General features: G+C 35.9%; 1 long non-coding RNA gene across 1 annotated transcript; it reads right to left on the reverse strand.

The window, feature by feature from the left end:
* Nucleotides 1-278: 278 nt before the first annotated feature.
* On the reverse strand, nt 279-4,582 carry LOC149107878 (uncharacterized). The gene is made up of 3 exons (XR_016209157.1): nt 4,119-4,582; nt 2,982-3,106; nt 279-2,587 (listed from the first exon to the last, which is right to left on the reverse strand). It is a non-coding gene; the product is annotated as an uncharacterized LOC149107878 (long non-coding RNA).
* Between the last annotated feature and the right edge of the window lie 565 nt (nt 4,583-5,147).

A 5,147-nucleotide genomic window follows, 5' to 3' on the forward strand; every position in this document is an offset into this window, starting at 1 on the left:
AAACTTCAATCTAATCCTAGTATTTGAAAATTTTTAGAACTTCCGTAACTTTTAGCCGAGATGAAAAACCACTACCCGACAAATTATAGGCCAGTTTAAGATAAACTGTTAATTCATGGCTTGCTTAGTTGTCTTCTTGAAATTACTTCCAGCGAGGTGTCAAATGTTAATGTCTGGTTATTAAGCTTTAACATGTATCTCTACATATCCTATGGCTTCTGTTGTAAAACTTTGTCATGTACGAACGAAAACAATAACATTTTAGATGAATCCGAAAATTAAACTACAGCCTTGAAACTGAAATAGAGCTAATAGCAAGTGTTTGGAAAACTTTTGTCCGTAGCAAACGATAGAAGTAAGATTTTAGAAGAATAAGACAATTGGAACTAAGTTTACAAAATCAAAGATGAAATTGTGAATATTTGTAGTAAAAATGTCTGTCAGTTGCGGACGAAAGCAATAACATTTCAGAACAATCAGTCAATTAAAGCCAGTTTTGAGAATCAATAGAGCTAATAGCGAGTGTTTGGAAACATCTTGTCCGCAGCAAACGATAGCGATAAAATTTTAGAAGCATCAGACGATTGGAGCTACGTTCGTGATGATAAATGTAACAGCAATAAACTTTTTACAGAATAAACAATTGGGAACAAGTTTAGAAAATTGAAGACGAAATAGCGAACACTTTTAGTAAAAATGTCTGCCACTTGCGGACGAAAGCAATAACATTTTAGAACAATCAAACAATTGGAGCTGCATTTTTGAAAAGCAGCAGATCAAATCGTGAAAATTTTCAATATAAATGTTTGGCAGTCCAAATGATAGCTTTAAAATATCCCGAAAATTAAAGCTACATTTCAAAAATGTAATAGATCTGATAGTAATAAAAGCAAAAAAATTGGAAAATCAGACAATTAGACCTACATTTTTCGAAAAGTGCTAATGAAAAGAGTTGCTCGATACCAGACATAATAACAGCCTCGCTGGAAGTTAGATAAGAGGATATATTTGGTTTCTGGTTGATTTTTATACGTTTAGTTCCCTTCCGAAGAAATAATTTAAATCGACCGTTTTCCGTACGGAAATGTATACAACAATATTTGCCGATAAATCAAGTACTTTCTTGATACAAAGATCAATGCAGAAACCAAATATCCCCTACTAAAATTATTTATTCAAGGTGGCCCTGCATGTCAATACACAACAAACGTCAAAAGAAATGTTCACGCATTTTACTGCAAGTGCATAAAAAACCGAAAAAAAAAAAAAACTACAAAATAAGTGAAATAAGGAAAAAAGTGTTCAATAATTTGTGATCATGTCAACAAATTTTGCAAAAATTCAGAAAAATCACATTTACTAACGAATAGTCAACTATTCCTTGATTAAGTTGGTGTTTCAAAATTACAAATGAAACGATAGAAATTGTTTTGATATTTGTACTGAGCACTTTTAATGAGCATCAAGCTGCAGTATTTTCAGAGGAATTGGTTGATTAATAAATTTTAAGCAAGGAAGCTGCTCTTTCAACATTTACAATTCACACCATAAATTAATAGCAGTGTGTTTGTTTCTTTTTTAGAGGCTCGTTGACCCTCCGGAGAAAAAGGAAAATCTTAATACTAAAAATTCGTCTGCAAAGCGAAGAATATTGAAACAGACTTTTTAATTTCTTGTCTGAAAATGCCAAGATTTGAGACTTAGAAATAATTCTTCGATTACTTAAAGCGTTTGATAGTTAAACAGAGTAAGATAAGCTTCAAAAATGAAACATTTTTTATTGAACAGTCATGAGATATTGTTTTTGAGCAAGGGCACTGCCCTCCAACAGACATTTCGCATTCTTAATTGAAACTAGGCCTTCGTAAAACTTCAGTGCTTTATGCGATTTTGGAGAACAAGAAAAATTAAAATTCATTGAATTGTTTGCCCAATTTATATGACAACAGAATTTGTTATGATTGACATGATCACGTAACTAATAGTTACAAAAGTCCAATTGCTCTCTCGGTTTGATTTTAACATGCAGAGCTACATTACAATATTCAACAAACGTTATCTCGAAATAACGTGTTTTCAAACTTAGGAGAGTTGAGCGATTGTAAAACAATTTGGAATTTTTAAAAGAAAAAAAAAAGCAAAATGCTCGAATCTGACAAGATAAATAAAGTAAGCATGCAAATACCGACCGATAAAATTTACTTCAATCAAACTGATGATCGCTCGATCCAAGAAATAAAACTCCCCACAATTTGAAAACATGTACTAAATGATAACTCGAAAGTAGTTGAAACCTTTCCGGCGAAAATGGCAGAAGTAGTTAACAATCACTACCGAACTGAAAGATTTTCCGCGCCCGAATGTCACTCGAATGAAAACATTTCAGCCGAGAAAAAAAAACATCAAACAATGACAATGATTTTAGACTACGACGTTTTGAACTCGAATATAACTTTTCTAGTTACCAGACTGCCATTTCTTATCGGAAAGATTTCAATTGAACCAAATTCTAAAGTAATATTCTCAACTTCGTCTTCATCCTCCCTGCTTAAATTCTTTTGATCTACTCCTGTCTTGCTGACAATCCCTGAAAATAGAAGAGATGAAAATTGGGTAAGGAACAAACGTGAGTGTCGAAACTGAAAACAATAAACGAGGAATAAAAGAATTCACAGCGAATTGTTGAACACGAGTACGCGTTGACAAGTACAAGGCAAAGTTTGACAAAGAAACGCTAATTTCGTGAAGAAAGCCAAACTCTCGTAAAAATATCAGCTACAGACTTAAGCGTCTGGTATGGTTCCTGAACTAACTTCTAACGTACGTTTTACTCCGTTACGTTACTTAAGCCATGAGGTTGTTCTAACGTTCGACACGAAACGTAAACCGAGTCCGGCAAGCGCACGTGGTAGGACTTGCAGCCGGTATTTTTGGTTGAAATATTTCTTACGAAAGGTAGAGTCGGAAAAACTGATACTAACTATTGACAGAAATGGGTATCAACCGACTATCCTTCCCCAAATGTGGACGCCATTTCTTTTTTAAAGAAAAAAATTGCTTCTCGTGTAGAAAGGAGCAGTTCACATCTTACTCCGACGGCAAACATCTTAAAATGACAAACAAGCACCTCAGGTCAGCAATAGTCATCATGAATATGGAAAATAAAATTAGACCAATCAGCTAACAGACACGTCACGAGTTTTAATGACAAACACCCTTTGCACGTTTCACTCTGAGAAAGTTTTGCATTTCTTTTTGTTCATAGGGAGCTCACGTGAACCTGCATGAGCTAGCTAAATACAGTACGTAATTTTTCAAAAATTATTCACATTTTTACAGTTCTTGATCAATGTTTAAGCCTTTCCTTCGTTTTTAAAATGAATTCTGTAGCGTTCATTTAAACATTCAAACATACATTGACTTACGGTTACATTTTTTTATCACACGATTCTCTCATCCTTGTACCAGACTAAAAGCTACGACAAATAATTTTGTGCCAACTGAAATTTTTTTATTAGTCTTGTATCTTAAATAAAGTTTTTTATAAAGCCCACTGTTGACTCGATCTTCGCGAAGATTTGTGCTCAATTTTCTCCTGTCTGTACAAAGTCATCTATGCTTGCTTAACGTTTTCACATATTGGTTACTGGCTTAAATAGATTAAGGGGGCTTAAGAAGACCAAACGGATGGCATTTCTGCTCAACTATCACAGAAACTAACAAGCTAACACATCAGGGCACTTGCCTGGCGAATTATGAAATTTAGAATGCTGGAATGGACTTACTTGGGAACTCACCAGGAACTCGCTGGGAACGTGGGGTGGGGGAAGGACACGCCCGGAAGGAACTCGGGGTAAAAAGACGGGAACCCGCAGCGAACGTAGAGTGTAGTAGAAGAGCTCGGGGATAGCAGAAACTACAGCGATTGTACGGGGGAGTAAGTAGTCATCCCAGGAGGTACCCACGATGAAACACACGACGCGGACTTACGCGATTACGACATACCCGCGGTAAAACGCACCGCAAACACAATAAAACGCACGGGTAAAACGATTGACGGCAAACGTATGGGAACTCACAACGGTTACACGGGAAAAATATGAGAAAAATTGCCTTACCCGTGCATTTGCTGTGGTCTTCCCGATGCCTGAAATCGAGGTTCCATTTCCTAGTGAGTTCCCCGCGTGTATTCCTCGCGCGTTCCTTGTTCTCGAAAATGAGAAATAAGACATTCGTTCATTCATATTACAACGATGTCACAAATTAAGGGATACCTGGTCACAATACTTCCTATGGTGAAAAATACCAAAAAACTTCATGATAAATCTAAGACGGATTACGAACAAACTAGTGAGACAATCTCAGATAGTGCAGAGTGTAATGTATAGCTCTGGCGCAGTACTCATGACACAGATCCTATATAACCCCTGCTATTCACTCCTGGTTTGTATTGACCTTGCCAGTAAGCTAGGGATTTTGATGAGACATAATCTTAGCAGTGTGTATGTTTGATGTGTGTATTTTCATTCACAGTCCAGGAATAACTTACAATTAATTACCGTTTGTCAAGACAGCTCTCGAATTTTACTGTAGTGTTTTACGCTGATTTTTGCTCATTTTAAATTAAATAATACATTTAAGTGGCGAACGTTACAATTTTACTCTTCACGAAAACGTTTGTAACTTGATACTTTTGTTTTCCTCGCAAAGGTATGTAACCTTAAACTCTTGCTTTCTCGAGAACACACGGAAGATGTGCTAGTATTCTTTTCACAGCTGGAGATAAATGGAAGAAAGTTGAATGTCGGATGAAGAAATGCAAGTGGATCGATTTGCTTTATTTAAAACGCAAATTTTCTTTTGACCGATAAACAGGAACTAATCTAATTATCAAATTGTCACGGAACAGCACGTTCTATTGCCACCTTTGGCGTTAACAATAAAACCACTTAAATTTAAAATACACACTGATATCGATTAATACAACTGAGGAGGGTTTCAACGATAGGTATTGAAAGTAAACAACGCTACTTGACCGAGATTATATCCTTCATCGGTGAACGATTCCCCTCAGAGACTGATAAAATTTATTCTTTTAGTAGGTGCCACTGAGTCTACAGCAATATTTGAGCAGTTTCCTGGGTTTA

The sequence above is a fragment of the Orbicella faveolata genome, unplaced genomic scaffold, assembly GCF_042242905.1.
Source record: "Orbicella faveolata isolate gen_17 unplaced genomic scaffold, um_ofav_v1 contig_26, whole genome shotgun sequence".
In the NCBI taxonomy this organism is placed as follows: Eukaryota; Metazoa; Cnidaria; class Anthozoa; order Scleractinia; family Merulinidae; genus Orbicella; species Orbicella faveolata.